Below are 26,270 nucleotides of genomic sequence, written 5' to 3'. Positions count from 1 at the left end.
AAACATTTGTTTGTCCGTTTTTAATTAAATGCAGTGTCTCACAGTGCTTCTTCATACTACAAAGATGTTACAGGCTATCAAATAATGTAGATTCTATCAAGTAAGATGAAATGCTGGTTGAATTTACTAACAAATGATCTTCTAATGTACTCTCTAAATATCAAGCAAAATCCTGAATAGACCACTAAATATTTTCTGGATTAAGTAAAAGGTTCCAGGAGACCTACTGCATTTTATTTCTAAATCCAAATGAATATTTCCAAAAGATAGTCATTGAATACTGTTGTTCACATAAAATGGCACAGTATTTAATTAAAAACTTTCAGAACTGCACCAAATGCAAAACTGTTCCATCAGTAATTTAATTTTACAATATTCCATGTGTTCTATAAGCATCCAATGAAGGTCTCATTTCTTTCCTCAGAATCCTATGAATGGAATTGTTAATATTAATCAGGGTTTAACCCCATACTATTTGATATGTTTCAATACTCATTAATAGCATGCTGATGTGGCATCAAGCTTTGGACATCAACTCTAGGCATCTGCATACTTAACAGACATTTCAAGGAGTTCCATGCTTTGGTAGATCCTGCTGGCTTGGTCACGTGGGTGAACAAGCTTTATATTATTCATCTGGCTGATATATTGCAGAGAATTAAACAGTGGCATCCCATATATTACCTCTTCTTCCCCACTTCCCCATCCATACTCCCTCCTCCACCCTTTTTTTTTTTCTTTTTTTTTTTTTTTTTTGGTGGAGTGGGGAAGGGAATATCAAGTTGTTTTGATCTTTTTTCTCTCTGCATTCACATGAAACATTTCAAAATATTTAATCTTTCCTTGAAGAACTGCTGTTTTCATTTAAGTGAGCTAGAGTCATTGTGCCAACATTTCCCTTTCCTCAGAGTAAATAGAACTATTTTACGTCTCTTTTTTTTATATAGTCTTCTCCTCTGATCAAAAGCCTTGCTAAAAGGCCATATCCTCTGGGTATCTCTGTCCCCAAAACCTGTTGTTTTCTCTGTAGGTGCACTCCACCTTTACCACTCTCTTAAGACCTGTTTAACACCTATTGCACTGGAATACAGAATAGTTTGGTGATTCAAATAGTCTACCAGGAAACATAGTTTTAAATCATCTTGAAAGGAGCAAGCTATAAACCAGTATTAACTATTTCTCATGCTACTGGGAATTCTTTTAGAAGAACTGAACTCTTTCTCCAGCAGTTTTAAAATACAGAATCAGAACTTTTCTCCAAGATGAGTCAAATTGCATTTTCACTTGGTTTATTCAATAAAAAATAGCTTTTAAAGCTAGATTTTTTTCTTCAAACCAATGCATAGCGGTCCTTCAGATCCACACAGTACTACTCCAGATATAGGATATATATATAGGATATATATATAGATATATACTCTAGAATATAGAATGACCTGGACCAATAATACAGGGTGGATTATCAATGCACAGGGAAGGGACAGAAAAGATGCTAGCAGCAGCTAGAGAAATGCTACCTTTATAATCTTATAAAGTCATCGTGATAGTATTATAGCTATCAGTTGAACATATGATACAAATATGTCCAAATTCTGTACTGGATTCCATAATGGAAGAACTTGTCTAGTTTTGATCCTATTTCTTTCCAAAACAGCAGTGTGGAGATACAGTTTCCCACTCAGGACATGACTGAAGAAAAAATAAACTTCATTGGGCCCAAAGACTTCATTTATGAGGAATTTTTTTTTCATATTTCAGTTTTAGAATTGGGGGATGGGACAGGGGAGGGAGAAGGTACATAAACAGAACTGTAAGCCTATGTTTAGAAAAAGACTTTGAAATATTAGCAGATAAATAACATCCCAGCTACTATAGTTCTCTGAGAACTGGTAGTATACTGTCAAAATCTGTCAAGATGTTCCAACATTAAATGTGAGGGAAGTAATATGAGGAGTGATTCATTCATGTGCTCTGTATTACACAAGGCATTTTACATAAGGATGGAAAGGGAGTACTGAAGCGTAGAAAAACAATTCTAGATGGTGTAAACAGGAGTTGAATGATTCCTGATCTAACACAGATTAAATATTTATCTTGCTGAAGACAACAGAAATTTTAGCAATAATGCAGAAGTGGCCAGGACTTTATTCCTGAATTCTATAAGGACAAGTTGCACCAAAAACAACATGGATTTTTCCCCAGAACTATGCATTTATATAGTAAAAAAGAAAAAAAAAAAAAAAAAATAGAAGTCAGAAGTCAGAAAAGATCACTAAGACATTATTCTGTAACCATTCTTCCTTTCTTAATTGGTGCATAAGGTGCTTTGACATTTCATATTTATAGATATTAAATTATAGAAACATATTCACACAAAGAGAAGTAATTGATGAACATAAAATGATAGGTCCCAAAGTGCTATAATGTTTATATTTTATTTTATTTTCTGTTTGGACTTGTGGACAAACAGGGTTTAGTCTCAGATTATCAGGTATTTTTACCTGTCTAATGTCGATAATCTGCTGGCAAATCTTAGTTATTTTACTAAATTGCTTCTTGAAGTAATATTTTTTTTTAAGCCATGTGTATTATCCTTTCTAGTTTTTCCCCTTATTACAGTGTTAAACAACTTTTAATATATTGTTTAGTTTTCTCTTCTCCAAATATAGCAACATAACATAAAAATGTTACTCTAAGGATTATAAATATTGGCAGGTAGAAAATTACTAAAATAACTGGATCAAATAAACCTGCTTTTCATTGTTCTCTCTCTAGCTAGTTCATTACTACACTTTACTTCTTAGAGCAACGCAAACTATATAAAGTTTCTGTTTTCTGGATGAAGGAGCTACTGTTAGTCAAAAGGCCTAAAACATCATTACTCAAGTAGTCTATGATTGTTAAGAAAACCTTAAACAATTTCCCATGCTTTGCCTTTGACAATAAAAACAACCATGTATCTTACAGATCTGATGACTTCTCAGATTTCTGCTCAAAAGCTTTGAAGCTATTGTAATACATGGAAGAGAAACACAACTTTAATGATAATTTTTCTGTGTGGAAAATGATTCATTATGCTTACATCAAAAAAATATAAACACTTGTTAATTTCTTTAAAACCTTCTTTGTAAGGGAAACTGAAATTGTTAAACCAGGACAAAGTGATTTATTCAAACATTATTTTTTTATTTTGTCCTTCAGTCACATTTAGTACATGTATTGCCTATGGCTGCAATCAGAGCTGTTTAGAATCCCTTGAACCAGATTAAAGATCAAAATCTTTCTTAGTGCCAGTTTACTGCATAGCAAGTACAAACTCAATGTAATCAGCAAGCTTAAAACAAGACTCAGATGTTAGTTAGTAAAGCCAGTGGAGATCAAGAAAAAAATGCAGAAAACAAGGTGACCCAGAACAGAATATCAAAGACTCCTTTCTGTTTTTCAGCTCTGGCTAAAGCCATGAAGTAATTCTTGTGTATATAGAAATATCTCCAAAAGAGATAGTTGTTCTCTGGAAATTTAAACCTTCTTCTATCTTATAATTCCTATTGTCACATATATTTTTACCACTATTCATAACTAAATTATTCTATATGCTCTGCACATGTGTATCAAAGCATTCTCTACCAACTTATCACAAGCAGAAATAGCTTATTCCTTTGTGGTTTTGTAATGAAATAGAAGTTCAGGAAAAATAGAAACAGCTCAGAATTAAGGTAGTTTTGTCATTCTCTAATGAGGAGAAAATTTCCCATTCAGCACTGTGCTACTGGCAAAGACTTATTATTTTGTCAAGACGTCATATGAGTAGTTCAGAAGTTGCCTTTTTTCGGAAGATTTTGAGATTGCCTTGAACTTCTTCTGTCACAGTTTAAAATGTTTTATTTACTTATTTATTATATTTAAAACCACAAAAAAAACCTCAAACACTACAAGCTTTAAAAAATATCACAAACTGAGTTTCATCCTAATGTAGACTCGTAGTGCTCTCTGCCTTTTGGGAAGACAATAGGAAACAGAATTCAGCTTTTTTTTCCCCATTAATTCACAAGTTCTCAACTAGATTGTTCTGCAAAACTGCTAATAATACTATCCAGATCTTATTCTTCATTACATTCGTAAGAAAGAGGCCATAGAATTTTAGAGAAAGAAGTTACTGAGTCTACACCTACCACCTTAGCACTTTCTGATGAAGGGGTTACTGTCATGCAGTTGATATACATTTACTCATGTAACAAGAGTATCTACTGGATGATGTGAACTGAGACAATTGGTGTGTTCCATCATGTGAAGAGACATGTGCCTATCAAATAAAAAATAATTTGTTTTTTGAGCAGTTGGTGAATGCACATCAAGTCATGCAGGTGTGCGAACAGCTTTGGTGTCATGACTTACATTCCTACAGAGTGACAACACCTGACAAGAAGCAGCGTATTTTTTTAACAATCCATTGCACCTCTGAAAACAAAATGAATTATTTAATTTTTCCCAAAAGTGTATGGATGTATATTTGTTCATTTAGGTTTGTTTTGAAATAAAATGAAAAAAACTTCAACAACACAGTTCAAGAACAAAACAAATCTTTTTTTTACCAAATTAGCCCCTTTTCATACATGATATGCATAAATACTTCCATATTAGAGGATTGGTATATTTAAAGGTGAAATCTTAAAAGGACATTAATATTCAGTTACCACTGAAAAACAGTGGTAACTTTGCCTCTTAAAAACTAATGATCTTATACATTTGTGTATCTGGTACTGTTGAAACAAGCTCGGATGTACAGACATAAAAAGAAGAGATTATGTTTAGCAATATATGACACTTCTGCCATATATTTCTAAAAATCATTTCTGTTCGTTTACTATACTAGTAGAATAAGTTTGAGTTAATTAGATAACAGACATTTTAGTTAAGTTTTGTCTCATTAAAGGAAGATAAAATTTTAATTTTTTTCCATGTTCACATAACTGAATTTTTCTGTAAAAACTTAAGGAAATGCACCTAGATATTTCCATAACATTCCACTGTATTATAGTGCTTTTTTAACAACAGAATAATGTGACTAACATGAGGTATAAGCTTCAGGCTATAATGCAATGCAATACTCTGTGTGCAAACTAAAATGATAAAGACATTATAGACTGGATTTTTGAATAATGTCTTTTTTTATTTGAGATGATGGATAAAGCTGTAACAATAGTGCAGTAACTTTATATATATTTTTAAAAATAAACAGAAACAAAGACAAAACCAAATCCACCACCAAAAATGCCCCAAAGCCTAAATCTCACCAAAAGAGAAGTTTCACTGTTGTGCCTATTCTGGCAGCTAACTCCTTTGTTATATCAATATCTCTCTCAGAGACACTGAAAAAGTCTCTTTACATGGTTAAAATGCATCTGTACACTGTGTACTGAACCTAAATAATGACTTCAGCATTGTGAAGCACAATGCTGTGCTGTCAGAAGTCTTGGCTTGAGGAGAAAGATTCACAATAATGGTGAATAAGTTGCACAGAATGGTGAGACCTAGATTTCAAACACTGACTGACATTCACACCAGGTGATACCCCAAATATTTATGAATGGTATGTACTAAAATAGATTTTGGCACTAATACAGGAATGGAAAAACAATCTTTAACAAATAAGATCCAAAGACTGCAGTCATTTCCTTCACGTAGAGGTTTAAGTCACACTTTTGGATGCATCTAGTTAGCTCCATGGTTTTGCTTCTTCCACAGACATGCGAAGAGGACATGCTAATGTCAAAGGTTTTCACAAGAGGTGAAAAATAAGCGTTGGATATCTGAGGTCTTGCTCCAGCATGGTCTGCATGGTTTGAATCTATATCTACCACATTCTAAAATAAGACTGACTGCAGGCTGTAGATTATTCATAGAATCATAGAATTGTTTGGGTTGGAAGGGACAGAAAAAATCATTTAGTTCCAATCCCCCTGCCATGGACAGGGACTGCTTCCATTAGATCAGGTTAATCAAAGACCCTTCCAACCTGACCTTGAATACCTCCAGGGAGGGAGCAGCCACAACTTCTCTGGGCAGCTTGAATTAGTGTCTCACCAACCTCACAGGAAATAATTTTTTCCTTATATCTAATCTAAATCTACCCTCTGTCAGTTGAAAACCATTACCCTTCTGTCCTATCCCTACACTCACTTAAAAACAGACCCTCTCCATCTTTGCTGTAGGTTCCTTTTAAGTACTAGATGGCTGCTATAAGGTCTCCTCGGAACCTTCTCTTCCACAGGCTGAACAACTCAAAGTCTGTCAGTCTGTCCTCATAGGGTAGGTGTTCCAACTCCCCTGATCATCTTCATGGCCCTCCTCTGGAACCACTTCTTCCAAATCTGGTCCACGTCTTCCTTATGCTGCGGACCCCAGAGCTGGATGCAGTACTGCAGGTGGGGTCTCACAAGAGCAGAGCAGAGGGGGAGAATCACGTCTCTCAACCTCCTGGTCACATTCTCTTGATGCAGCCCAGGATATAAATAAATTTCTCAGCTGTAAGAGCACAGTGTTGGCTCATATTCAATTTTCCATCCACTAATACCCCCAAGTCCTTCTCCGTAGGACTGCTCTCCATCTACTTATTTCCTAACCTGTATTTGTGCTTGGGATTGCCTCAACCCATGTGCAAGACCTTGAACTTGGCCTTGTTGAACTTCATGAAGTTTGCATGGGCCCACCTCTCAAGCCTGTCGAGGTCCCTCTGAATGGCGTCCCTTCCCTCCAGCCTATTGACCATAACACACAGCTTGGTGTCGTCAGCAAGCTTGCAGAGGGTGGCCTCAATCCCACTGTCCGTGTCACTGACAAAGATGTTAAACAGCACCAGTCCCATTACTCACCATTGAGGAACCACTCATCACAGGTCTCCACTTGGACATTGAGCCACTGACCACAACTATTTGAGTGCAGCCATCCAGACAATTCCTTATCCACCAAGTGGTCCGTCCATCAAAGCTGTGTCTCTCCAATTTAGAGACAAGGATGCCATGCGGGACAGTGTCAGATGCTTTGTACAAGTCCAGGTAGATGATGTCAGTGGCTCTTCCCTTACCCACCAGCTCTGTAACCCCTTCAGAGAAGGCTACTAAATTTGTCAGGCACAATCTGCACTTCCTGAAGTCATGCTGGCTGTCACCAATCACTTTCTTATTTTCCATGGGCCCTGTTAGAGTTTCTGGGAGGGTCTGCTCCATGATCTTGCCAGGCACAGAGGTTAGACTGACTGGTTTATAGTTTCCCATGTCCTCTTTTTCTCCGTTTTTAAAAATGGGGGGTTATGTTTCCACTTTTCCAGTCAGTGGGAACTTCACAGGGCTGCCACAGCTTCTCAAATACGATGGACAGTGTATTAGCCACTTCATCTGCCATTTCCCCCAGGATTCATGGATGCATTTCTTCAGGTTCCATGGACTTGTGTACCTTCATGTTCCTTAGATGGTTTCAAACCTGATCTTCTCCTACAGTGTATGGTTCTTCAGTCTCCCAGTCTCTGCCTTTACCTTCTGTGTCTTGGGTGATGTGGCTGGAGCACATACCACTGAAGATTGAGGCAAAAATTCATTTAGTACTTCAACGTTCTCCATGTCCCAGGTAGGCAGGTCTCCTGTTTCTTTCTAGAGAGCGTCCACATTCTCCTTAGTCTTCCTTTTATCATCAGTGTACATATAGTAGCTTTTCTTCTTGCATTTGACATCCCTGATCATACTTCTCTGTATTCCTCCTACACTATTTGTCCTTGCTTCCACCCTCTGTGGTCTTCCTTTTTGTGTTTGAGCTTGTCCAGGTGCTCCTTGTTCATCCATACAGGCCTCCTGGCATTTTTATCTGACTTCCTCTTTACTGGGATGCTCTGCTCCTGATCTTAGAGGTGGTGATCCTTGAATATTAACTGGCTTTCTTGGGCCCCTCTTTCCTCCAGTTCTTTATCCCATGTTATTCTGCTGAGCAGATCCCTGAAGAGGCCAAAGTCTGCTCTCCTGGAATCCAGAGTAATGACCTTGCTGAGCACCCTCCTCGCTGTCCTAAGGATCTTGCACTCCACCATTTTATATTTACTGCAGCCAAGGCTGGCCTTGAGCTTCACATTCCCCACCAGCCCCTCCTTGTCGGTGAGAACAAGGTCCAGCATAGCACCTCTCTTCGTTGGCTACTGTATCACTTGGAAGTTATCATCAACACATTCCAGGAACCTCTTGGATTGCTTGTTATCCTGCTCTGTTGTCCCTCCAACAGGTATTGGAGTGGTTGAAATTCCCCCTTGAGTACCAGGGCTTGTGACCATGAGACTGCTCCTATCTGTCCTTAGAGGCCCTCATCCACTTGGTCTTCCTGGTTGTGTAGCCTGTAGCAGACCCCTACTATAATGTCACATGTCCCTGCCTTCCCTTTAATCCCTACCCATAAACTCTCAGTTGGTTCCTCATCCATTCCCAAATTTTTATATCACTGTGTTCCTGAAATACTTGTTAAGTATCAAAATACCTATGAAGTGATTATGATTTCTGCTTTAGATTGACTGTAATCCCTTCAATAGAAATATAACATATCTACAAACTGTAGTTCAGGTACTAAGTCCTGCAAGAGAATTTGGATATAGTGGATGAAGTGCCCTTGATAATAAGCCAATATGTAACCCTCTAATTTGTAACAACTAGTGAGTTATTTTGGGCATCTGATATACATAAAAGTATGAAAGAATGTAAGTACTTAGCATCTCTGTCTTAGTAAGCATTGTACCTAATAAAGTTCAGTATGCTAAGATGTCTTCATTAAACATCAGATTCCTCTATCCTAAATGTGGACCTTTTATTATACAATAACCACACACTTTTGCTGTATTTCTAATATATTTATCCATACATATATATGACTTACAGTATCTGCTGTACCTATCAAACCTGCCTGATAAAACTACTTAAATTTTTGGGGCAATAAATGGTGATACAGAAAAACCTTGGTGAGTTATAAAGAAGGTAAATATTAATTTTACCTTTTATGATCTGATGATGATAAAAAAAATAATACAATTTCAAAAAGACCAGCTGTTTTAAAATATTGAAAGGTGGAAAAAACATGTTTACACTATTAATTTTCTTTGTAAAAATAGTAGATACATGTAAACTGAGTTAGTTGTCTTTTCAAGCCAAAGTTAGAATTCAGAATATGCACTATCACAAAAATATTAAAAATGCATATTTTCTAAAATAACAACAACACTGTTATAAACAGAAACTTTTGAAGAACAGGAATGAAATATTTGTCACTCAAGTCTCATTAGCAGTGAGTGTCTGTTAATTAAGTATGAAACAACAACCCTGAGTGCTTTAAGTGTTTACTGGACTATTGGATGATGGTTAAGTCCAAAATTTTTCTGAATGGCTGATCTTATCCTCACAGAGATATTCAGAATTGTCTTTTCTGAGTAGATACCTGCCTCTGAGAGCTGTATTCAGATCCAGGTTTAGGTAGCCAACCTAGCTTCTTTCCTCAGAAGATGTTTGAGTAGTTACTGGGAACAGCACAAGAAGTATGAGGCAGAGTGGTGGTGAAAGTCGTGCCACCATGATTATAAGAGTTCAGTTGTTAGAGCTCTCACTGGGAAATATGGGGCCTTCATATAGCAATTTTAATGTTACTGTCTTCAGCTACTCTCAGTTAACCAGTCTGAGATTAAAAAAAATTACAGTTGTTATCAGTGATAATCAAGAAAAATATTGTTTCCCAGATATTTATCTAATTAAAATGATACATTTTATTCATGTCCCTTAAGTAGTAACTATAGTAGTGTCAATGTTTTTTATAAAATATTTTGTTTCAAGGACCCCTTAAACTAGTCCTGTGACTAGGGCACAACAATGCACATAAATTGCTGGCACAGTCCACACAAAGTAGGAAATAAGTCTTTAATTCATTAAAAGTTTAAGACTAATCATGGATGTATTCCTTATACAATCCATGAAGACTTATTGGAGATATATGCTCAGTTCAAGCTGTGTAAAATACTACATTTCTGCAGTGGACCTTAACTGGTGTCAAAAGGAATTTGTGCATGGCTAGCTATAGAATTGAATTTATAAGCTATTTAACTATGCATTCTAATATACTTTAATCTGTAAAATGAATTTTTTTCTTTCATGAAGGCAGATTTTTTTATTAGGTTACTGAGCTTCCTTTAGGCTTTTCTCTGCTGCTCAGCATCATACAGAAGATTTATAACAATTTAAAGAAGTAAGCACTGCACTAGGAAAGGGAATTATGAAGAAGAAGTTGTGTCTTTAAATTTTGGAGAAGACAAATGATTTTCGACCTAAAAGTGAAGTTTAAGGAATGAGACAACCCTACCTGGAGTACAATGTTAAGCTCTGGGGCCTCCAGCATAAGAAAGGACATAGACTTGCTCAAGTGGGTCCAGAGGAGTCCATGAAGATGATCAGGGGGCTGGAGCACTTGATGTATGAGGAGAAGCTGAGAGAGTTGGGGTTGCTCAGCCTGGAGAAGTGAAGGCTCCAGAGACACCTTACAGAGACCTTCTAGTTTTTAAAGGGGGCCTACAGGAAAGGTGAGAGGGACACTTTATCAGGGACTGTAGGGATAGAACAGGGGGTAATGGTTTTACACTGACAGAGGGTGGATTTAGATTAGATAAAAGGAAGAAACGTGGAACAGGTTGCCCAGAGAAGTTATGGCTGCCCCCTCCTTGGACGTGTTCAAGGCCAGATTGGACAAGGCTTTGAGCAACCTGATCTAGTGGAAGGTGTCACTACCCCTGGCATGTGGCTTGGAACTAGCTGATCTCTAAGGTCTCTTCTAACCCAAACCATTCTATCATGCTATGATTCTATTCTATGACTGTTTAATTGCTCTACTAGATTTCATTTATTCAATATTTGAACACTTTTGCATGATCTAAAATTACTATTCACAATGTGTCCTTGCTTCTCTACACTTCATGATTCATTAGCCTTCCATATGAATTCATTTAATAAATTTCTAAAATGGTCAAGTTTCTTGCACCAATATTAACAGGAATAGAGATGACAAGCAAAGCAGCAGAAGGGACAAGTAGGGAGTGGATAGTATGTTTCAGTGTTTCAGAGAGGATCATGGACTTTCACATACACATACAAAAATGACTTCAGCAAGGTTTTGATGTCTGAACAGGGTCTGTTTAACTTTTGCATCAAATGCAAATTACATATCCATTTATTCTTTCAAAATGCAACAATTATCTTTATAATTGCTTAAAGCTAGCAGAGTCTTCAATCAGTACGATGGTCTTTACCTAAGAGTGTATAAGTAGCTTACTAAGTAAAAGCTAATTTAGACTTTGCAAGTGTCCAATGAATGCCAAGTTTCAAAGCAAAAGACAATGTTAGTTGGAAACAAAAGGCTATATAAGAAATGTGGGATTTTTGCATCCCACTGACCTATTTTTGCTGTCAAATCATTTGAATAAATTTATAAATCTAGTCCTTTTTGTTAGCACTGTGAAAGAGTTTTGATTAAAGAGCTTTACCAAGAATGGTTTTGGATTAAAATATGATTGCACTTATTAAGATTCTTTCTAATACTTGATTTTCACAAGTGATGTGGAGGAAATTTTCATGTCAATGCCATTACTGAAAAAGGATTTTCAGAATGCAAAAAGAAATTATTGTAACAGAAACTTGTCAATCCCACAGGGTACTATAACAATACAGGGTTGGGACCTTATTGAAACAAGTAATTAATTACCAGGGGAGAATATTAAAACCTGAGTTACTAATATGAGAGATGTAATCACACAGGGAAAAAAGAAGGTAAAATAACCTATGGTAGAAGGTCCTTGGTTCTTAGATTTTAACTCTTCTAAAACATACCCCATTACTTCAACAAATTAAATAATCTTGTCAGAGGATGTGAGTTGTCTTTAGAATTAGCTTCATAGCAGTGGGACATACTTGTAAAGACTACTGTCGTCTAGTGATAATAGCTTATTAAACCTAAGAGTTGTGGCAGCTGTAGTGTAGGAGGTTATGGTGTTTAAATGGAACAAGATTACTGAAGTTCTGCTGAACACAGTTGGGTGTGGGTTTTGAAGAAATGTCATGAAGCAAGCATTTTTTTTTTTCTTAACTCACAGAACTAAAACACTGTCCTTCAAACTTTGACCAAAATTCCTATTAACCTCAAGGTCTCTCTTTACACTTCTACCATTAATCTGGAAGGAGGTGGACAGTGCAATCTTTTGAACCACAGGTATAACCAAATTCTCAGTATCTATATTGCTGCTACTTTACCTGTTACCCTATGGCAGTCAGAGATTTTAAGGTTAAAATGCCCTGAGATTATCTGGGTTAAACTTTGCTATATTAGATAATGTATATAATACTGAACAAATAATGTTGTGTGGGCATAAAAAACTGCATTTGAATTAAAACATATCTTCTCAACAGGTATTCAGTCTTTTTTATAAGATGTCAACAAATGAAGGATTTCACAATTAGAGAAGTAATGCTGATTCCAAATTTAAATTAAAATGAACCAAGAAACATAATCTTCTGGCCAACATTTGGGGTTTTTTTCACTCTTTTTATTATTCTTTTTCAACTAACCTGAGGTAAGGTTACCACATCTGTGCACACAAGTGTATTGGCTTTCATTTATTACTGTAAACCATACTACTTCTGAGATATAATTTCTGTTTTTCCATTGTGGGAAATTATGTTTTACATGGCTTTAAAAAATTCCAGGTTGTTGTTGTTATTATATAAAGTCTATCTAAAAATCTGACCTTTAATAATTTGTTCAAGGTCATCCTGGAAATTTGTATTGTAATTAGTGACTGCACACAAGCTTTTCAAGATTAAAATTAGTCCCTGAGGACAAAATAAGATTTTCTTCTTGTTTCTTCTTTTCTTCTCTAGTTGAGAATTCGATCATTTTTTGTTCTTTGATTTATAGCAAATGTTTCTCAACTTGGATTACATATAGACACCATCAGTCAAGATTACTTTGGACTGAATTTCTGAATTACCTATAAATTGCTTGGAAGCACAACAGCAACCCTGATATTGCACTTATATCATGTGGCAATATAGTTATGACATATAGAGGATCTAAAAGTGCTCAATGAATAAGAAGAAAATCAAATTAATTAATGAAAAAAAAATTCCCCCCCAAACCCCTTTTCCTTCCTTTCATCCCTGTTCTAAGTTCTCATTTGTTCCCATGAAAATACCTTTGGAAAACTAATGTTACAGTTATTAAATATATATATATATATATGATACAGAAGTGTTATTTACAGACAATATTTTTCAGATGTTTTGAGTTTTATTTATTTTTAAAGCATGAGAATAAACTTTACATATAAATAATGTATGATATAGATATGAAAAAACTGCAATACCAGGAGAAGTAAATAATCAAGAAAACAAGTTAAGAAGATTATCACATTTGTCCTGCTTCTTATTTGAATATATAGATATTTTGAAGTCCTTACCCAAGCAAAATTTCCAATGCACATTTTGTCTGAGTAAAGCCTGGAGGAGAAGGACAAGAATTAATATTGCTGAAACAAGCATATTCTATCATCATCTCTGAGCCAATGGAAAATCTCAGATAATTTCAGTATAGTCTGTATCATCTTGGTTGTGGATAACAGGGGAAAGCTCATTATAGGGTAGATTTTTATAATGATAGGAAGGTAAAATGCCTACTTTGGAGATGCATCAAATGGAAATGACTGTTTAATCCTGCATTTCAGAAACACTGAAAGATGTTTTTACATTGTATACTATTCCAAAGCTTACTATAAGTGTAAGGTATGCTGAGGGGAAAAAAAAAATAAAAGAAAAACGTAACAATTTGTTTGATGTTGTGTGCTATAGCTAGAATTTAGAAATAATCAGTAAAACAGATAGTTATGCATCTCAATATCCAAGCCTCAATGTGATGAGAAAACTCTAGCTAACGCTGAATCATTACATCATAATTTCAGAATGATTTTCTTATATTAAAATGAAAGATAGGAAAAATGAGATATAATCAAGGGTGGAATAAAGACAATAGTTATTTTTTCATTTTAGATTATATGTCTTCTCCCATCACCATAGGAAAAGTAGAATTCTTACAAAATATTCCTCAATACAATAAATGTGTCATTAAGTTTAGGTGTAAGAAAATTATGAAAGATACCTTTCCAGAGGATTTTTTTTTTTCTAGAACACATTTAATTTTCTAGAATATTTTCTATAAATTTTAATTTTTTATATACTTACACTAGAAATTTCATTATTAGTTAATCAAATGAATTTCATTTATATTTTTCCAATGTCTTTTTATCACCAAGCTTCAAAATAAAAATGCATGTAGACACCTAAATTTAAATGGGAATTTTGGAATCTAAGTAGAATTTAAGACCTTAAATAATCTTGGACTGCCCTGTCTTTGAAAAATTCTAACTGGTATCTTAAAGCATCTTTAAAACCTAAATTCTAAAACATTGGAATACCAAGTTGTTAAGTAGTTTTAGTGGTTCATTTAATGCTTACTTTTTGAATTATGAAAAAATCCTCAAACCTATGTTCAGTTGATTTAATGTAAAGCTTCATTTAAACACCTGCATAGAGAGAGGTGTTTCGCTTCCTTGCAAAATCAAAATAATTTAAAATAAATTACTGTGTTATACATATGTGCATTTTATGCAAAGCTATATACATGTATATCTAGCCATAGGCACACTTGCATATACCTAAAGGAAAAATGACTTTCTAATCTACCAAAGATTTGGATTCTTCATTGTGATTCTTGGTTTTGGCAGAAAGTTAAGTCAGAAGACTAAGTTACCACCTTCATCCACATTCATTGAAGGTGCCATATTTTTTTCCTAGCTGAACACAATTTCCTTGATCTTTGCCACAATTGTTGCATTGATCACCTTAAAGTAGAAAGAATGGATGGCTTCTTCTAGAGTGCGTTGATTGGCACAGTGGCAAGGTAATTTCACAACACTGTCTTCAACTTCTTGTCATGTTTACTGAGGCATTAAGAGATGATTTTTAAGTTTCCCAGAATGAGGAACTAGAAGTGATCTTAACATTTGTCCTGTGATGTAGCTCACAGCTGTGCTACTGAACTGGTGAGTAAAATAAAATTTATGAAAGTTGATGGTGCAAACTGTATCACTAATTGCAACCTTGGGAACACTGGTCTTTTCATTTATTTAAAATAAAAGAATGTTGAAAGAATGCAGAACTATAAACAAAAAAAAAAAAGACCAATTGATATATTATACCTTATGTTCTGGTGACATTTGTCATGTGGTAAGAAAAAAAAATATTTAGTGAAGTTTTATTTGTCTTCCTGGTTCTCATTATTTTAGCTAATGTCTAGAAAGAAGAAAAGCCAAATCTTAACAATCCAACAGTGCTCTCTGGTGGTATGAAACAAAGGCATTTTATCCTCTGTAAAAAATGTTACAGAAGTCCAGTACACAAGTCCTTGAAGACAGATAAGTGACAGGAATTCTCAACATGTTCCCTAGTGATAAGAAAAATAGAGCAATAAACAACTTTAAAACCACCATGGCATGAAATGTGAAACCTGGCTTAGTTAAAGTAATGTAAATAAAAATATTACAAAATAATATTTCTTTGTCCAGCAGATGTTTTAGACTCTTAATGTTCACAGGGAACAAATTCCTTCATCAAGCAATGCATATCCAAAAAGTGAGAGAAATATACTGCACATTATTCTATTTTACCATGAAATAATTTTGAACTTTAAGAAATAGCTTCTCCACTTTTTGGTTTAATTTGTATTATCTTTAAGTGGTGAAGGAAAAAAAAAAAAAAAAAGAAAAAGAAAAAAACCCAAACCTACCTGAAGGAAATATTTTGGAGAGATGAAAGAGCAATTATAAACCAGGGTCATTAACTGCTGAGTTCAAAACAATTTCTTTTCCTGTTTTCACACAAAAATTACCTCTTGGATTTTGATTATGTAGAAATACTTTGAATATAAAAAGATAAATAACCCACACACCACTGGGATCCACCACTTTTCAGCCAGCAAGTCAATGAGGACATTGTACATGTTAGGCTGAGGTTAGTGTGTAGTTTGTGTAGGTCAGAACCTGTGAAATTTAACACAGTCTCCCAACTGGATAAAAGGCTAATTCTTTTCTTTAAAAAAAGGCTAAATATAGGTTCTGTTCCCCTAACCACACTACCAAATTGAAAAAAATATGTTTTCCTATGAAGCTATCTTTACAATGATGGGTAGATTCTATCCATACCAAACTAACCATCTGAGGTTTCTGCTGTAGGTCATCTTATATTATAGTCCTTTTTCTTGTGGTGTTTTGTGTTTTTTTTTTTCCTTGTGTTTGTTTTGTTTGGTTTGGTTTGGTTTTGTTTACATATTATGAAGTAAAAAAGTAAGAAGTGAAGGAAAGGACTGAAGAGATGATTTTACATGGAATGTAATCAAAATCCCTGATTGCAAAGATATTTGCTTTCCAGACAAATTTCTGGTAAGTAGTTTGGCTGAGGTTAAAGTATAAGAATACTTCCAGTGCTTTCTGAGATCAGCGTTATTCTGAAGTTATTCTGTATGTCTTGAAACAGATATGTTTAGCCCCAGTATTGATACACTATAAACATTTTTACTGATACTATTGAAGCATTAAAATGTGTGGACAAAGTGTTGGCCAGATAAAGAGAATAGATCTAAGAACTGGTTATGATGTTCATAAGAATAATGCATTCTGTATATATCAAGATGGGATTTTCAAGAGCTTCTAGAGCTACAGGAGGAATAGAGGTGCATGCAGATAAATTTCTCTGCAAGGAACAAAGAAGAATGTACATGAAGTCAAACTCTATCTTGGACTAAGTATATTTCATGAGAAATACAAATGTACTTATATGGAAAGAGTAAGGTTTAACTGTGAATCTGATTTTGAATTACAGAAAAAAAAATGTGAGCAAGACTTTCTAAAGCAAACATAAACTGAACTTCATTTTTTTTCTGTGATATTTGCTACCTCAAAAGATTTCAAGGCATACTTGTTTCAGTGAAGTTTAGATTGTGCCATAGAACCCCCAAAAGCCTCTTGAAAACCACTAGAAAATGGATAAAGGCATATGTAGATCTGTGAAAGTAATTGGAATTTAAGAAGACAAGATCTTCAAATTCAAGGCTTAGATTCAAAAGAAAGAATGACAGAAATAAAGTTTTCTTTAAAAATGTATTTGAACCTACAAGTCATATTTTTTTATTGTCTCTTCATAACAAACCTAAAATTTTTCACTGATTTCAGACTACTGACTTTTGATGTAGGTGGGGAGTAGATGAATGAAATCTTGGAGAAGAAGAATGAAATTCATTGTCATATAGTCTTTCTTGAGCTTGTCTTAAAAAAGAAAACAAAAAAAAACAGTTTTAATTGTTTTTAATTTTACATAGACATAAAAAGTATTCTGACTACATGCTTAGTTCGTCATTTTTTTTTTTTTTTTTTTTTTTTTTTTTTTTTTTTTTTGCTGTGAAGGGATAAGATTTCCATAAGATGTATAGGATAAATTCCATATTTAGCTTTCTACTTCAGTGAGAGGTGACAAGGAGGCAACTGACTTGTCCAAACATAGATGTCTAGTGCCATATGGGCTTGTCCAAGAATAGCCTATCTGATTTGTCATTTTCTGCCATCCAGATACGTGTGGGTTTCATGCAAACTCCAATTTTGCCAGCCCTGATCATGTGCCCTAGGGTGTCCTAGGGCACGTCAGTTTCTCTGGTGCTTGTGTTTAGTCAACTGACTCAAGTCTTATTATTGTACGGAGAGTGACTTTAGGGAGAAGAGATTACTACATGATGTAGGAGAAAAACAGAGAAATAGTACTTTACTTTGAAAGCTTTTCTTATCTTACAAATTGTGGGAAAACATAATGTACTGTCTCCCTGAAAAGATATAGAGAGGAAGACCTTACCAAAAAAGTTTTGCGAGGAGGAAGAAATATTGTTGGTGTTACTTATGGGGAGTATTACATAATCAAAGTCAAATAAAGCTGAATCATTAAATTAACTACAGCTGTTTTCAGTAAAAACCATGCAAGTAGCTCTTTCTGAGAAGTAGTAGCATACCTGCAGTAAGGCACTTGCCAGTCATTGGTCTTAAGGTTGAGTGGAGTGGGTGATAATCATAGTCAAGGACTAGAGTCTGTGAAAAGTAAATGAGTTAAAAAGGGAAACTGTTTGAAGATTTAGGACTATCTTAGTCATGTTTGCCTGTGCTATTTATAATTGTGTTTTCAGTGTTTAAGATCATGCCCTTCCTAGAACTCAGTTATGTGAGTGGGGGAATAATGTGAAGAGAGAAATTCTGATCGAAAAAGACATCAGGGAATATTTCATTTTGATAACTTTTTTGTTTGTTTGTTTTTTTTTTTTTTTTAGGGGGTTGCAAAACTTGTGATATGCAGGAAAAGGACCAAAAGGGAAGCAGAAACAGGAGAGGTAGCTTAAAAAGAGTATTCTGAAGCCATATTTGTCATGTATGTTATTAATAGATAGAATAGTATCTCAGTGGAAAAGTAAATGTGTTATGGAGACTCTGAATTGCACAATATCTACATAAAGTAAATATTTCTTATGGTACACGATTTATAAAATATTGTAAGAGTCTTGAAGACAGTGTATCATCCCTCTTTCATCCCCTGATAAAACAGAATGCTTAATTTAAAATGAATCAGCCCTAAGGCCAAGCTCTGAATGTTTCATTTACATTAAAAAGGCTTGGGAAAAAGATCAACAAAAGAGATAAAGAAAAGACAGGAGAGAGGAGGTGGAAACAACAGAGTGAATCAGAGTAGATATATTTGGAATAAGACATGTAAACCACTGAAACTTCATTCCTACTGGAAAGAAAACTATAGCAAACAAAAAAATAAATGACAAAAACCAAGAAAGTGTCAATGTTGAAGAAATGAAAGAGTGTGAATTGAATCATAGAATAGAATTGTAGAATGTTTTGAGTTGTAAGGAACCTTAAAAATCATCTAGCTCCAATCCATGGACAGGGACACCTTCCACTATATCAGGTTGCTCAAAGAACTTTCCAACCTGGCCTTGAACACATCCAAGGAGGAGGCAACCACAACTTCTCTGGGCAACATGTGCCAGTGTCTCACTACCCTTGCAGTAAAGAATTTCTTCCTTATATCTAATCTAAATCTACCCTCTGTCAGTTGAAAACCATTACCCCTTATCCTATCACTCCTTGATAAAGAGTCCCTCTCCATCTTTGCTGTAAGACACCTTTAAGTACAGGAAGGCCACTATAAGCTGTTCCCAGAGACTTCTCTTCTCTAGGATGAACAACCTCAGTTCTCTCAGTTTGTCCTCATAGAGAAGTTGATCCATTCCCCTGATCATCTTCATGGCCCTCCTCTGGAACCACTTCTTCCAAATCTGGTCCACGTCTTCCTTATGCTGCGGACCCCAGAGCTGGATGCAGTACTGCAGGTGGGGTCTCACAAGAGCAGAGCAGAGGGGGAGAATCACGTCTCTCAACCTCCTGGTCACATTCTCTTGATGCAGCCCAGGATATAAATAAATTTCTCAGCTGTAAGAGCACAGTGTTGGCTCATATTCAATTTTCCATCCACTAATACCCCCAAGTCCTTCTCCGTAGGACTGCTCTCCATCTACTTATTTCCTAACCTGTATTTGTGCTTGGGATTGCCTCAACCCATGTGCAAGACCTTGAACTTGGCCTTGTTGAACTTCATGAAGTTTGCATGGGCCCACCTCTCAAGCCTGTCGAGGTCCCTCTGAATGGCGTCCCTTCCCTCCAGCCTATTGACCATAACACACAGCTTGGTGTCGTCAGCAAGCTTGCAGAGGGTGGCCTCAATCCCACTGTCCGTGTCACTGACAAAGATGTTAAACAGCACCAGTCCCATTACTCACCATTGAGGAACCACTCATCACAGGTCTCCACTTGGACATTGAGCCACTGACCACAACTATTTGAGTGCAGCCATCCAGACAATTCCTTATCCACCAAGTGGTCCGTCCATCAAAGCTGTGTCTCTCCAATTTAGAGACAAGGATGCCATGCGGGACAGTGTCAGATGCTTTGTACAAGTCCAGGTAGATGATGTCAGTGGCTCTTCCCTTACCCACCAGCTCTGTAACCCCTTCAGAGAAGGCCACTAAATTTGTCAGGCACAATCTGCACTTCCTGAAGTCATGCTGGCTGTCACCAATCACTTTCTTATTTTCCATGGGCCCTGTTAGAGTTTCTGGGAGGGTCTGCTCCATGATCTTGCCAGGCACAGAGGTTAGACTGACTGGTTTATAGTTTCCCATGTCCTCTTTTTCTCCGTTTTTAAAAATGGGGGGTTATGTTTCCACTTTTCCAGTCAGTGGGAACTTCAGCTTCTCAAATCCAGTCCAGTCAGTGGACTGCCACAACTTCTCAAATATGATGGACAGTGTCTTAGCCACTTCATCTGCCAGTTCCCCCAGGCTCCATGGATGCATTTCATCAGGTCCCATGAACTTGTATACCTTCATATTTATTAGATGGTCTCAAATGTGATCTTCTCCTACAGTGGGTGGTTTTCATTGTGTCAGTTCCCACCTTTTCCTTCTGCATGTTTCAAAGAAAAAAAAGCATCTTTGCAAGATAACTTCACAAAATGTAAAGCAATTGCTAGATAGATTGTCAGTCTCCAGGTTGTTTATAATTTTAAATCTTCCCCAATTTGTTTCCTACTTTATAATCAATAACTCAATATCTGTTTTCAAAAAAAAAAAAAAAAAAAAAATCTTATTTTTCATACATAAACTAATCTGGTATTAAAAAGGAAAATAGACAAGATTGAGAGTTTTGGCCTACCACCCTTTTCTTAAGTATTAAATACAGCTAAAACAGTTCATGTATGTTACCTTTTTAAGAAAGCTGTGTCTTATGATGAAATTATGTGAGTCAGTGTCTGTGTTTGGGAGCTGATATACCAAATTAAAGTGGATCCCCATCTGGACTTTTATCACCTCTGAGATTATGAAAAGACAGAAGATACTGGTGTTGATACTTTGTTGACCACAACAAGCTTCAAAATTGTTTATTTATTTATGAAGGCTGATGATAAATTGAGCCTTTTCTCTGTTTCAAATCAATAGTTGTTGTCAACACAAAAAAAAAAGTTTCCTAAGTGTACCCTTTTATGATTGCATGTCATACCAGGAAAAAACCACCCTCAGTCTCCAAATTAATCTATAGGTATTGTTAGTAAGACTATTTTACTTAATATAAGTGTTTCGACCTTAAAGTGGTGTTGGAATAATTTATAACAATGCACATTCAAAGAACAGAAAGATAATTTTTTAAAAAAGCACACATCAGTAATTTATTATTTGATTTTATAAAGAAGAAAGCCAGATAAACTGTGGTGGATTTGTCATGGTTGGTTGCCAGACCCCCACCCAGCTGCTCCCTCATTCCCCCTCCTCAACAACACAGGGAGGAGAAAATAAGACAAAAAACTTTTGGGTTGAGATAAGGATCACTTACCAATTACTGTCACAGACTACACTTGGGAAAGATTAATTTAATTTATTGCCAATTAAAAATATAGTAGGATGGTAAAGAAACAAAGACAAAACTAAAACTGCACCTATCCCAACCCTCTTCTGAAGCTCAACTTCACTCCTTCATTCCTGATTCTTCTACCTCCTCCTACTCCCAGAGTGATTCTTGGTGGGTGGAAAATGGGGTTTGTTGTCAGTTCATAACACTTTGTCTGTGCTCTTTCCTCCTCACAGTGTTCACCTGCTCTAGCATGGAGTCCCTCCCATGGGATACAGTCCTTCAAGAACTGGTCCAGCATGGGTCCTCTCCATGATGTACAGTCCCTCAGGAAAAGACTGCTCCAGCATGGCTCCCCGATAGGCTGCAGATCCTGACAGGAAAACTTGTCCTGTGCAGGCACTACAGGGGCAGAAGCTTCTTTCAGGGCATGTCCACCTGCTGCAATGTGGGGTCCTCCATGGGCTGCAGTGTGGATATCTGCTCCACCATGGATCATCATGGGCTGCAACAGGACAACCTGTGTCATAGTCTTCATAGGCTGCAGCAGAATCTCTGCTCTGGCACCTGGAACACTTCCTGCCCCTCCTTATTCACTGACCTTGGTGTCTGCAAGTCTGTTTCTCTGACATTTTTCTCACTCCTCTCTTTCACAGCTGCTGTGCAGTGTTTTTCATCCTTAAACACATTATCACAAAGGGGTCATCATCTTGGCTGACAAGCTCATCTGTGTTCTTTGAGGGGTCAGTTTGGAGCCAGGTGGAACTGACTCTGTGCTCGGCATGGGACAGCCTCTGACCTCTTCTCACAGAAACCACCCCTGTAGACCCTTCACTACCAACATTTGGACAGGGACACCCAATACAGAAGTCTTTATCAGGCATTAGACATACATGTTTTTTTCAAACCATTGATTCACATGTGTTTCTGACTGCTGAATGTTCTGATGAAGGTAATCAACAAACTGACCAGAGGAGGAACTTAATTTATTTTTTTACTAAGGAATAAGAAAGAACTGGTCAGGGACCTGAAGACCAATGACAACCTTAGCATCTACAATCATAAACCACTGAAGTTTAAAATCTGGAAGACAAAGAATAGGATTGAAACTATGAACTTCAAAAAAGCAGATGTGAGCTTGTTCAGTGATCTGCTTGGCAGTTTCCCAAGTGACCTAAAATAATCCAGAAGGGCTCGGTGGTTTCCAGCCTCATCAAAGCACAGAATGGTCTTTTCCAGTGTGCAAACTGTTGTAGAGGGATTAGCTTAAGGCAACATGGCTAAACAAAGAATTTCTAAATAAACTCAGATGCAGAAAAGAAAAGCAGAGAAAACAGGAACAGGTGTGGGTTACCCAGAGAAATACAAATACATTGTTTGAGTGGAAAAGGCTAAAGCAGTGAATTGGTGAGGGAATGAAATGTTACCCACAGCAGAGAAAGACAGGGACTATTTAAGTAAATTTGACATACAGAAGTCTATGATATCCTATGGCATATATTTTAAATTTCTGAAGGAGATGATCAATATCATTGTAAGCCTGCTGACTATCAGTTTTGGAAGGTCGTGGTGATCAAGAAAGGTTCCTGTTAAGTGCAAAAAAAAGGCAAATCCAACTTGAAGAAGAGGAGGGAGTATCCAGGTAGCTTCCAGCTGGGCAGCTTGATTTGAGTCCCTGAGAGGATTATAGAACAAATATTCTTGGTTGCCAGGACCAGGCACATGGTGATTGGGAAGGTGGCTGGGAAGATCCAGAACAAATTTGCTAAGGCAAGATAAAAGTTGTTTCAAAAAAATATAACCAACAGGTCAAAGGAATTGATTTTTCCCCTTTATATGGTACTTTTAAGGTCATATCCAGGGTACTGTGTCCTGCTCTGGGCTCCCTATTGTAAGAAAGACAATGACTGGTATGAGTGCAGTTGAGGGCCACCAACATAGTTAGGACTTCAGTGTATATGATGTACAGGTCAGAGAACTGACTTATTTCAATCTTAAGAAGAGAAGACTAAGAGAAAATCTTTTCACTGTCTTTAAACACTTACAGACTTTTCTTGGAGCTGTAGTGATAGGAAAAGATGCAAAAGCACAAGTTGCAAAAAGGGAAATCCCAACTATAGGTAAAGAAAAATAAATCAAAATAAGGGTGGTCAAACACTGGAACAGATTGCCAAGCAAAGATGTAGAATCTCCATTGTTGGAGATACTTAAATCTTGACTGAACCTTAGCAACCTGACCTAAGCAACCAGGTCCTGCTGTAAGTAAGAGTTTAGCCTAGATGATCTCCAGAGTTTTATGCAAACTTAAAACTGTGACTCTGTTATGAAATTGCATTCAAAAGATATTTCTCAGGCTATATGAGATAGAACACTGTTTCTTACAGTATTGTAAACTTAGGTACACTCCTTGCGAAGCAGAAGTTACTGTTTTGTATCTTAGAACTTTGATAATAAGATGAATTTTGGCTAAATTATTAAACTTTGTAATTCATAATAGAAAATTTTAAACTCTGCTTAGTGCTAGTGGCCAAAAGAATTTGTGTTAACTTCCATATTAGTGTGTCTGTACAGATCAGACAAATAGTTATTTATATTTGTATATAGAGGATAGAACACAGTGGAAATTTCTTATTCATCAGGTTCAACTTCGTGTAAATGTCATAAATTTTATAAGTCTCTTAAATAGAACAGATTAGTTGTTTTTTGCCTTTTTAATAAAATTGACCTTTTAACTGAGGGTTATATTAATGGAAGTTTATATATTATACCTCATAATATTTCAAGTATTAAATGTATTTAGTGCATTTTAAGCTAAGATAAATCTATTAAATACGTCTATCAACATCCTCCAAAGGATTTGACTAAGTATCTGCTTCTATAAGGGGAAAAAAAAGAAAGAAAATGTACTTCCCAAGAATCTTTAAACCAACACCACCTGGAAACAACTATCTGTGGATACAATTCATTGTAGAATCATAGAACCATAGAAAGAACTAGTCTGGAATATACTTCCAGAGCTCATCTGGTCCAACTTTCTGTTGAAAACAAGACCTCAGACTGGATTTTCCATGGCCCTGTACCAGTGCCTTGCCAGGCTGTTTTTAATATTTCTGGTGAGGGAGGTTCTATCACTTCTCTGAGCAACAAATGCCAATGATTAATTTTTCTCCCAGTGAAGCATATATTGTATTCATACAGGATTTTCCCTAAGACAACTTGTGCCCATCACTTTTTGTCCTGTCATTGTGCATCCTTGTGAAGATATTAATCCATCTTCTCTTTAACTGCCTTTTACTTAATGAAAGAGTGTGATTGGAGTATGGTTTCCCGCTATCCTCACTAGTCCCAAGTTTTCTGTTCTCAAAGCTGAACAGATCTAGTTCCTCCAATTTTTTTCATCATAAATCAGATTCCCAAGCCATCTCATCATCCTGGCATTCCTCTGATAGACCCTATGGATTTATTAATGTCTCTCTTAAAATAAGATGATCAGAATAGTTTACTTTCTGTCACGTGAAATGGTTAAGGCAGAAAATCTGAGTGATAACCAATTCACCACTATCAATCTGATCGAGTTTAATATATTAAACTGTTACAATTTGGATACACTAATAGGGGACTGCACTTTCAGTCTAGTCGTGCTCAAGAACTAGCATGGCCACTCTTTGGTCTTGTTCAGTGAGAAACCGAAATGATTAGCTACTTAAATGGTAGTTTATTTAAATGACAGATATAGAGGTTCTTATGATTGTTAGTGATAAATACACTGTCTTCAAAGCACGTGCAAATAAGAGTATATATAAAGCGTGCAACAAAGTTTTAACAATACATCCAGGCTATAGAAACAGAAAAGAGACTTTCTAGAAAGATTTCTAAGTACTTAAGTCTTACCCAAAGGCGTCCCTATGGGAGAGGGAAAGAGAGGCTCAGCCCATCGACTGGTCCCAGAAGTTCATACAATGGTGTCTTCCCCCCACCTTCCCCTCTTTCCCAGGCTATTTTATACTATTTTTTATCTTCCAGGTGGAGTTTGAGTGACTCCCGTCATAAATACCTTTATTATGATTGGAATAAAATTCTCTCGCCTCACATTTAAAGGTATAGATTACAAAAACTCACAGCGTAGACTCAAAGAGGAGTGGTCGCACCTTGGAGGTGGGTAGCCTTTGGGATGGAGGTGTGTTTTGGTATTATAATAAGCAAAGTTAGCACAAAGGACAGCATTTCATCAAAATCCAACAAGATTTTGTCTCAGGGTGGCCAGTATGCAGCTTATCAGTTCTGTAGTACCACCTCGTCTCTGTACCTGCTGTACCATCACAGGGAGAGGTCCACCTTGTTCCCGTACCTGCTGTACCATCACAGGGAGAGACCGTGAGCTCTCCAGCCCGCTTCACTCCTCATGCTACTTTGCAAGCAGTGTTTTCCAGGAATCACAGATGACGTGGTGGGTTCTTTGCATACCAGCTGCAGCTGCATTTTACCCTAGCCACTTTTTTGATTTTATACCTTTCCTTAATGTGTGAACAATGCTTTATTTTGGTCATTTTAGTAATTATTCCACATTTTCCCAGACATGGCGTAACATGTGTTGAGTAGTCTGGAATAATCATATCCCACGGTCTGCTGGTACAATCTTTCTGATGGACCACTGGAA

Source organism: Tyto alba, unplaced genomic scaffold (genome assembly GCF_018691265.1).
Source record: "Tyto alba isolate M040663 unplaced genomic scaffold, T.alba_DEE_v4.0 Super-Scaffold_2, whole genome shotgun sequence".
Taxonomy (NCBI): domain Eukaryota; kingdom Metazoa; phylum Chordata; class Aves; order Strigiformes; family Tytonidae; genus Tyto; species Tyto alba.
This window is presented reverse-complemented; position numbering follows the sequence as displayed.